At 43.9% G+C, this 9,996-nt stretch overlaps 1 protein-coding gene across 6 annotated transcripts in view; it reads left to right on the top strand.

The window, feature by feature from the left end:
• The first annotated feature begins 3,413 nt into the window (after window positions 1-3,413).
• LOC137425265 (splicing regulator ARVCF) overlaps window positions 3,414-9,996 on the top strand; it is a 193,337-nt gene continuing 186,754 nt past the window's right edge. For 4 of the 6 annotated variants that reach the window (XM_068113516.2, XM_068113515.2, XM_068113513.2 and 1 more), the window contains exons 1-2: window positions 3,414-3,471; window positions 3,696-3,749. The gene's annotated coding sequence lies outside the window, so the exon portion shown is untranslated. The remainder of the gene's footprint in view (window positions 3,472-3,695; window positions 3,750-9,996) is intronic. The other 2 variants (XM_068113514.2, XM_078776472.1) reach the window with 2 other exon arrangements.

The following is a 9,996-nucleotide window of genomic DNA, read 5'->3' as shown; positions in this document are numbered from 1 at the left end:
TTGGGTTGCTGTGAAGGCGAGTGGTTATTGCTTCCTGAAGTGAAATGATTGTGCTTGATTTTAGGGACAATGGCACCATGAGGGAGTCCCTATAATGAAGGCAAATGCATTGAAGACCCTTGTGTTGTCTGTTCTGCTTGGGCTTCTGTTCTTGTTGCTTGACACTTTGGCCACGGCCGGTCTTCCCAGACTCGCATGTCATGGCTGCATCCTTGTCTCCCCCTGGTTCGATATTGCTCTGGATCTTGGAATCTCCCAGGCAGAGCTGCTTCGCCCATCTCCTTCCTTGGCTGGGAAGCCATGATTGTCTCTTTCTATCACATTTTCCTCTCGATTCCTCTGATTTCAATTGCGATTATTTTTCTGCCCACCAGACATCTATTGTTTAGGATTGGCAGTTAGTTTAACAACTACTTGAGTCCGTTTTGTGTTATTAATAAATACATGTTGTTTTAACTATAATCACAATCCTGCAGTTCTTTGCACTTTGGCAACTGCTCATGGAGCTTTCAGACTTGTTTATTCATCCAAGCTCATTTCAGAAAACTCTGTCCTGAATTGAGTAGAAGGTCCACTTGGGGTGTGATAATACATCATATCTGACCATAGACTTCTCAGACAATTCTCTACCTGGGTGAGACATTATATTTTCTCGTCTTGGCAAGATCTCCGATCAAGTCAACTCTGGACTCCTTCCCTGGAAAGCGATTAATAACAGTATCAGACAGTCTTCAGACAGCAAAGGATGCCGGACCGTTTCTGTCTCGACACCTCGTTAACTTGGCCGATTGTCAGCCAGACCTGGTCCAGTGACAATGACTACCTGCGTCCCCTCATAACTCAAGGAACAAACGGAAGATCTTCCTGAACTGGTTCATGAAACTCAAATAAACTGTACAAAACCAACACATGGATACATGTCAAAGGTAAGCTGATAAAGGCGGTGTAACCGAAATTATTCAATGTGAAAATTATTTTTACCTGTGCCACCGAAGGTCGATGGAGGTTATATGTTTTCATCCCTGTTTGTGATAGAGATTATGTTTTCACCCCTGTCTGTCTGTGTCTGAGGTTATGTTTTCACCCCTGTGTGTCTATCTGTCTGTCTCAGGTTATGTTTTCACCCCTGTCTGTCTGTATCTGAGGTTATGTTTTCACCCCTGTGTGTCTATCTGTCTGTCTCAGGTTATGTTTTCACCCCTGTCTGTCTGTATCTGAGGTTATGTTTTCACCCCTGTGTGTCTATCTGTCTGTCTCTGGTTACGTTTTCATCCTTGTCTGTCAGTCTGTCTATCTGAGGTTATGTTTTCACCCCTGTATGTCTGTCTGTCTGTCTATCTGAGGTTATATTTTCACCCTTGTATGTCTGTCTGTCTGTCTATCTGAGGTTATGTTTTCACCCTTGTATGTCTGTCTGTCTGTATCTGAGGTTATGTTTTCACCCCTGTATGTCTGTCTGTCTGTATCTGAGGTTATGTTTTCTCCCCTGCATGTCTGTTTGTCTGTCTGTCTATCTGAGGTTATGTTTTCACCCCTGTATGTCTGTCAGTCTGTATCTGAGGTTATGTTTTCACTCCTGTATGTCTGTCTGTCTGTATATGAGATTATGTTTTCACCCCTGTATGTCTGTCTGTATCTGAGGTTATGTTTTCACTCCTGTATGTCTGTCTGTCTGTATCTGAGGTTATGTTTTCACTCCTGTATGTCTGTCTGTCTGTTTCTGAGGTTATGTTTTCACCCCTGTATGTCTGTCTGTCTGTTTCTGAGGTTATGTTTTCACTCCTGTATGTCTGTCTGTCTGTATCTGAGGTTATGTTTTCACCCCTGTATGTCTGTCTGTCTGTTTCTGAGGTTATGTTTTCACTCCTGTATTAGGAATTGGAGTGAAAATTCCGGGCGGAAGAACGGCCCGCTGGGCCTGGGAGCCCCCCCTGCCCCCTCCACTTCAACATTTTTCGCAACCGCTGGGCATTTCGAATACTCGGCCGACATCTGTCTGTATCTGAGGTTATGTTTCCACTCTTTTGTTTCCACAATCCAAAAAAGTCAAGTGGCCTTAACCCTACCTGCACTGGGGGTGCTTCAAATTTTCCTCTCATTGCTTTTTCTCTAGGGTCTTGCACACATCTGTCTGTCTGTCTGAGGTTATGTTTTCATCCTTGTATGTCTGTCTGTTTGAGGTTATGTTTTCATCCTTGTATGTCTGTCTGTCTGAGGTTATGTTTTCATCCTTGTATGTCTGTCTGTCTGAGGTTATGTTTTCATCCTTGTATGTCTGTCTGTCTGTCTGAGGTTATGTTTTCACTCCTGTATGTCTGTCTGTATCTGAGGTTATGTTTTCATCCTTGTATGTCTGTCTGTATCTGAGGTTATGTTTTCATCCTTGTATGTCTGTCTGTATCTGAGGTTATGTTTTCATCCTTGTATGTCTGTCTGTATCTGAGGTTATGTTTTCACTCCTGTATGTCTGTCTGTATCTGAGGTTATGTTTTCACTCCTGTATGTCTGTCTGTATCTGAGGTTATGTTTTCACTCCTGTATGTCCTGTATGTCTGTCTGTATCTGAGGTTATGTTTTCACTCCTGTATGTCCTGTATGTCTGTCTGTATCTGAGGTTATGTTTTCACTCCTGTATGTCCTGTATGTCTGTCTGTATCTGAGGTTATGTTTTCACTCCTGTATGTCTTTTTGTCTGTATCTGAGGTTAAATATTTTCACCCCGTGTGTACACGTCTGTGAACAGGATATCTCAGAAAGTTGTGGACGGATTCGGACGAATTTTGGTGGAGATGTTGCGCATGTGACAAGGACGAAATGACTATATTTTGGTGACTATTTGAATCCGAATCCGGATCAGAGAATTTTTAACTGATTCTTCACCAATGCAATGAGAGATAGGGGAAAACACGATATATATCACGATATCTCAAAAAATGTGAACGACTTATGACAAAACTAGGTGGACGAGTTTGTTCGGTGACAAGAACAAGTCGATTAGATTTTGCTTCAGGTCCGAATCCAGATCCGGCCTATCAGTGGGATACAAAACGTAAACTGTTCACCAGGTGGAGGTGTGCTTTCTACCCGGTACCGTTCTAGTTCTGCTTGTGGAGGTCCCATTCAACATTTTGATACCAATGAAGCAGAGTTTTTGGGTGGAGTGGGGTGTTCTGTGATCGCTGGAAGCCCATGGACCATCAATCAGAAATACTTTTAAAATCTGTTTGGAGGTTCCTTCGCCAATCCGCGCGTTTTGTTCGAATCATTTGCTTGATGTATATATTTTTTCTCTTAATGACTTGTTTTCTTCTCTCGAACTGTTAGTGTTCAATTTTCTGTCCTACTCGATAAAGGTAACAACGTTAAAATAACAACAACCCACAAGTCTCGCCCACGTGGTTTTTCGTTCTGGGCGCTGAGCCGCTGACGTCGTGTTACCCAGAAAGCTTTGCATCTGGACTTGTTCGACTGGTAATGCTTGAGACGGTTCTCAGTTTAAGTGTAATTGTTGAATACCTGTTGTTATAACATTAAATTTCACTCATCTTAAACTGGCTTCCCCTCAGAGTTTTGCGTCAAACGACGATTTCACTTTCCCGCTCGTTTTTCATCTTGTGTTCGTTTAACTATCCCGACCGGGCGTGCTCTGGTCGGGGTTTCCTCCTCTGACTGGGTGCTCTCGCTGCGTTTGGCAGGTGTCCGCCGCGGTGTCCCCGCGCATGGCCGAGCCGAGGAACCATCCCAGCTGGGTGAGTAATGCGAGACGAGGCCTAATTACTCTCGTTGTTTTAAGGTCAAACACGTAATTGAGGTGAGACGGAGAATCGTGGGCGCGGTAGGTGTGCGTGACGTCACCACGTCGTACTCGGAGAGGTGGCGTTTTGAAAACACCGAGGCGTCCGGCATAATCGCGCGCAAGTGGTCTCGGGGTATAAACCTCTGACTTCAGGTGTCCCCAATACAAAAAAGTCAAATGGCCTTAACCCTAACTGCATTGGGGGGGTGCCTGGGAGGCCCCCTGCGCCCGTGGGGGTGCATGGGAGCCCCCTGCCCCCCTGGGGGTGATTGGGAGCCCCCTGACCCCCCTGGGGTGCCTTGGAGCCCCCTGCCCTCCTGGGAGTGCCTTGGAGCCCCCTGCCCTCCTGGGGATGCATGGGAGCCCCCCTGCCCCCCTGGGGGTGCCTGCCCCCCCTGTGGGTGCCTGGGAGCCCTCCCCCCCTGGCCCCTCCACTTCAACATTTTTCGCAACCACTGGGAATTTCGAATACTCCTCTCATTGCTTTTTCTCTAGGGTCTTGCACACGTTTTGATACCACATATGTCCAAATGGGACTTTTACCGTTCAGGTGTCGCATCACAATTGGTCGTCACATCTCCTAAAAAAAAAAAAAAAAAATTGCAATTTTTGCACATGTGTATGTACAACAAACACATGTGTAGAAGGGTCACATGCATTAGGATATTTATGGTGTAAATTAATTAGTGTGTACTTTCTTCTGAGTGCTTTAGCTTGTTACCTAAGACATACTGAATAATTGTAGAACAATATAATTGCACAATCATTGGACAAATTAACACGTTATGCAAGAAAATAGTTTTACCACCGTGTTCCGTGATGACGTGTGCGTGTGCAAATTTTCAAGTTCATCGAACCATCGACGGCCGAGTTCAGTTGGGGAAAGCTCAAAATCGCCCGCTTCATTTCGGTTTAAATCTAGACTACGTGGGGGCAGTTCTATTGGTCCACAACGTCCTATCCACCTCAAGGCATCGTCTCGAAGAGAAATGTAAAATATTTCCATTGATCCCGGACTTTTGAACCACCCTGTACACTTGTACAGCGTGGGTTGCGTTGGTCTTCTGATCCGAGCACTTCTCTCACGAGACGAGGCCCAGACTTCAAATCATGTGTTTGTTTGTCCATTCTCTCAAAATCTTGTAATTTGGTGTAAAAGTACGTCAGTGGCCCAGAATATGTCCTCTTTGTCCAGCAATGTGGTCGATGTGCTCCGTGAGCTCGAGATCACTCGTGGGTTGAACTTGCTTGCATCATGTGGAGAACAGAACGGTAATTCAATGCACACGAACGATGCTCGCAATGGCATGTTCGGAACGGCCTCTCCCTTATTACAAAGTGGCGTGTTGGGATTGTTTTCTTGTCGATCGTCGATGTGCAAACACAAGTGCATGGGAAAAGCCGTTTGAGTTTGTCTCCATCAGCGTCTCTTTCCTCTGAATGAAGCCATTGAATTGGGAAGGAGGAGACGCATCCTTGACAGGTGCATCTGTAATACACAATGAGACCCAACCCAATGCCAAGTCACGAGTGGTGTATTGTGCGCTTTGGCTCTTCATGCCGGAGATGAGGAAAAGTTGTACAACAGCTGAATTGCGCTGGTGCTTAGTCACCAACTGAAAACGACCACAGCACTAACTTACTCGACCACAGCACTAACTTACTCGATCACAGCACGGCGTCTTATCTGCTTTGTAAAGTACACGGAGTACGTGGTTGAAATTATTTTGAAGCCCATATCTTTGTGACACAGTGATTGTCTTGGGAATGCTGGTACATTTATGATGTTTGCCAATTCCTTATCCATTGCTGATATATACTTCAGTTGGATATTATTAATTATTTTCCCTGCTGTCGGTAAAGTGTATTTAGTCTGATCCTTGTTCCCCCAACGTGAAGCTGTCCTGCTCGGTCTCCGTGCTTTGCTACGTTTGTGTGTTCGGGTCAATCTGTTTGATCAGATTTCCTTTTCGTCCTAATCATGGACCCATTTCTTCGGCAATGGTGAGGACCTGGTGAGGGTGCCGAACACTCTTTTCTCCTCTCTCGTCGTACGAGCCTGATGTGGGACGCACAACCCGCTACCTTTGGCTGGAGCTGACGTCTGAAGTTGTTTTTCTTCAGGCGTGTTCACGGGTCCTTATAAGACTAATCCTCTTCTGAAATGCCCATTTACTGAGCATGTGCCATGTTTAAACGCATGGATGGTGAAATCATGTCCCATGATTGAGGCCTCGTTCACTCGTGAAGTCGTTATCTTGGTGCAACTAATTGCTTGTGGGTTTGTATCGTACTGAAAATTCCGAATGAGTCTGATGGCCAAGTTGCGTGGATATACAGATAGGGAATTTTGCGTAAGTTCAACCACCATCCATAGGAAGGTTTAAAAGTATCGTGATATAGCATGGCGTCGTTGTGTTTACGGTTAAGTACTTTGAGGAAATATTTTGAAACCACTTTGGGTACAGTAGCCAAAACTAGAGAATTTTTCCCATCTTGCAGCCAGCGAGTATTTACCCGTGTTGTCATTTTGTTTATGAATGTTGAGCAGCATGATGTAAGGTGCTGCTGACATTCCTTGGCTGTACACGTGCTGCATATATCACAGGTGACGACCGTTATTACCTCCGCCACCAATGGTGGATGGATGGATGTTATGTTTTCACCCCTGTCTGTTTGTCTGTCTGTGAACAAGATATCTCAAAACGTTGTGCATGGCTTCGGACGAAATTTGGTGGAGAGGTAGTGTGTGTGGAAAGAATGAAATGATTAGATTTTGGTGAAGATCCGGATTCGGATCCGGCTAGTAGAATTTTTTCGTGATTCTTCACCGTTGGGAGATCGGGCCAAAAACGATACATAGCAGGATATCTCAAGATGTTGTGGACGGATTTGGATGAAACTTGGTGGAGAGGTTGTGTGTGTGACGAGGAAGAATCGATTCGATTTTGGTGAAGATCTGAATATGGATTCGGATACGAGAGTTATTGAATTTTTAAGTGATTCTTCACTATTGAGATCGGGCCGTTATTAATGGGATTTGGTGCCAAGTGTTATCAATCCCAGTTCGATTAACTAACCTTTTCTTCACTCTCAGGATTTTTGCTGTTTGTGTGTATTTCGCACCAAACGTGCACGTTCTCAGCGAGTGTCATGCACCTTTAATAAGACTCCTACTGTCAACAGTGGTATGAATGCCCTGTTTGTGCAGTTATTCCTGCTCCTTCTATACATGATGAACCCCTTCACCACCATATATTATAGATTACAGTATTTGAGAGAATCCTTGTATTTTTGGGAATAATTTCTACATACTGATGAATGTATAATTTATCCTTTATTACATTTTCAACGTCACCAGGTATACGTTGCCATTATTTCTTCCGCCACAGAAGGTGGACTGAGGTTATGTTTTCAGACGTGTCTACTTGTCTGTTTTTGTCTCTTTTTGTCTTTTTGTCTTTTTGTCTGTGAACAGGATATCTGGTTGACAGGTTCGTTGTGTGACAAGGACGGAAGGATTAGATTTTGGTGGAGATCCGAATCCAGATCTGGATCAGAGAATATGTAAGTGATAGGGCCAAAAACTATGTATAGCACTATTTTCAAAAACCCGTGGATGAGTTATGACTAAACTTGGTTGACGAGTTGGTTAGGTGACAAGAACAAGCCGATTAGATTTTGGTTCAGGTCTGGATCCAGATCCGGCCTATCAGTGGGATAAAAAAGGTAAACTGCTTAGCCTGGCAAACGTATGCGTTCTACCGAGTGCCGTTCTAGTTTGTTGTTCTAGTTCTAGTTTGAACGAGCAGGAATCCCTTGGAATGGTTCAGTATGTACATGTTATAGAGCACGGAAGAGGTTAATTGTCCATAAATTAATTTGTCTTATTATTGTTAGTGTTAGTTGGTGGATGTTAAAGATCCCATGGTATCCTTTGTGAAGAGTAGATGAGCTATCGCCAGCACCATGGCCAAATTCCAAATTCCTGCCCTAATAATAGTCGAATGTCAGGCTTGGCCTGCCGATTCATGGATGACTTGGGCCAACCTCACATGAACGTGTAAATAATTGTGGCTGTTAAAGAATAATAATAAGAAGGAGACTTCGTATCACCCGCGGAGGCAACTGCCCCTCCCTTCAAGCGCCTTCCGGATTGACTGTGAGCTGTCCTCCTTTTTTCCCCATCCAACCATTTCTCTGCAAGCCCCTGCTTCGTTTTATCCTTGTGACTGCTGGTCGGGCGGCAAAGTGTGCTACACATTGAGGACGAACGTAACAAATGGCACTGAATAAAGAAATACCATGACTGAAACAAATGATTCTTGCATTACATTGGCAAATTAGCGATGTAACTTTTCTAGCCTGGAAATGGCCTTAAATGCTCTGCAGCAAATTACTCCAGCATGGCATTGGTTGCTTGCACAAAGGGTGAGGGGGGTGGGGGGGGGGGTGCGGGGGCGCGGGGGGAAGTGAGCTCATGCAGGTGCCGGTGATGCTATGAGGTTGTTTGTTCATAAAATGATTGTTGTGCATGCCACGTCCAATATACTTGCAGCCTAAGACCCTGTGTCTTCGCTAGATGTCTTTATGACATTTTGAATGATATTATGATCTGTCGTCAAAAGTAGTTGTAAAGCTAACTCAGCTATAACTGTAGCTTAGCAATGTGTCGGCAGTTAAGCAGCAAAGAGTCCACCGATAACTGAATGAGGCAATGTAAATATGCATTAACAATTGCAGTGAATGAGGAGTGTTAAATGCTGCATCTGATGGCACAGGTGTGACGCACGATTTGTCTTTCTGGTTCTTGTTTTCGAAATTTCACTTTAAACTTCAAGAGTTTACCCTGTTATGCTTGAACTTTGCACAGATTTGTGGGCCAGGGCTCGCCTTAAAACATTTACTTGAACTGTCGACACCACCATGACATGAAGAGCTTAATCATGGCAAATCTCTTTCTGTTTCTTTCTTATAAGGTTATTTGTGTACCACTTCTCTTTCATTGATGTATTTGGTGCAGTTTGAACATCATAAACAGCAACATACGGAAATATTACAAATCGCTGGAGGGGTACACTGATAAATGCTATCTCAGAAATTTGTGTTTGTACAAAGTTCTATTTGCTCATCAGTTCCTTTTCTGGCTCGCTCGTTTTGATTTTGGCTCGTTTTAATCCACTCTACACTGGATCAGTCATATGTATAGAGAGAGTTGTGACAATTAAGTATCAAGTCATTTTGTGTTCAATGTGTACATTATTGCTTCTGCCACCGAAGGCTGAAGGAGGTTATGTTTTCACCCCTAGATTTTTTTCGTTTTCAAACTTGAATCAATTGGGTAAAGATCCAGATCAGAGATGAATTTTTTTTTATGTTTGATTCGTCACCATTTGGGAGATGGAGCCAAAAATGATTTACAGCATGATATCTGAAAACGTTGTGGATGGGTAATGACAAACTTGGATGAGTTGGTTAGGCGAGAAGAACAAGCCGATTCGATTTTGGTTAAGGTCTGGATGCAGATCCGACCTATCGGTGGGATACAAAATGTAAACTGTTCAGCCTGGCGGAGGTATGCTCTCTACCAAGTGTCAATCTAGTTACCCTCTCTAGAGGAGAGGGTATTGCATTTGAGTCCGTTTGTTTGTTTGTTTGTCCACACAGAATAAATATGATTTTCTCTGCAACCGTGGGCTGATTGACAGGAAATTTTCACCATAGGTGCACCTCCTCCTGCAGAATTAAAAAAATGGTAACTAGAACGGGCACTCGGTAGAGCGCATACCTTCGCCGCAGCTACTGTTCTGTACTGTACTAAAATACGATTTTGACCTTTTCGTGACCTTGACCTTGACCTTTGACCCGATTGCTCCCAAAATCTAATCAAATGTGTCCCGTATAATAACCAATCATCCCACCAAATTTCATGCAATTCGGTTGAATACTTTTTGAGTTATGCGAATAACATACACACACACACACAGACATACAAATAAATACACAGCGATCAAAACATAACCTTCCGCTTTTGCGAAGGTAATTACGACGTCATATATCATGTGGTACGGGTGCTATCTTGAAAAAAACAAAATGTACGTTGCACCTCTTTATCTCCGAAAGCGCTGCATCTTACTATAATTCACCAAATGTCCGTCCGTCTGTCCGTCCGTTCGAAGGTACCGCAAAAACGGCTGAAC

The sequence above is a fragment of the Myxine glutinosa genome, chromosome 4 (assembly GCF_964187855.1).
Source record: "Myxine glutinosa chromosome 4, kmMyxGlut1.1, whole genome shotgun sequence".
In the NCBI taxonomy this organism is placed as follows: Eukaryota; Metazoa; Chordata; class Myxini; order Myxiniformes; family Myxinidae; genus Myxine; species Myxine glutinosa.
This window is presented reverse-complemented; position numbering and strand designations above follow the sequence as displayed.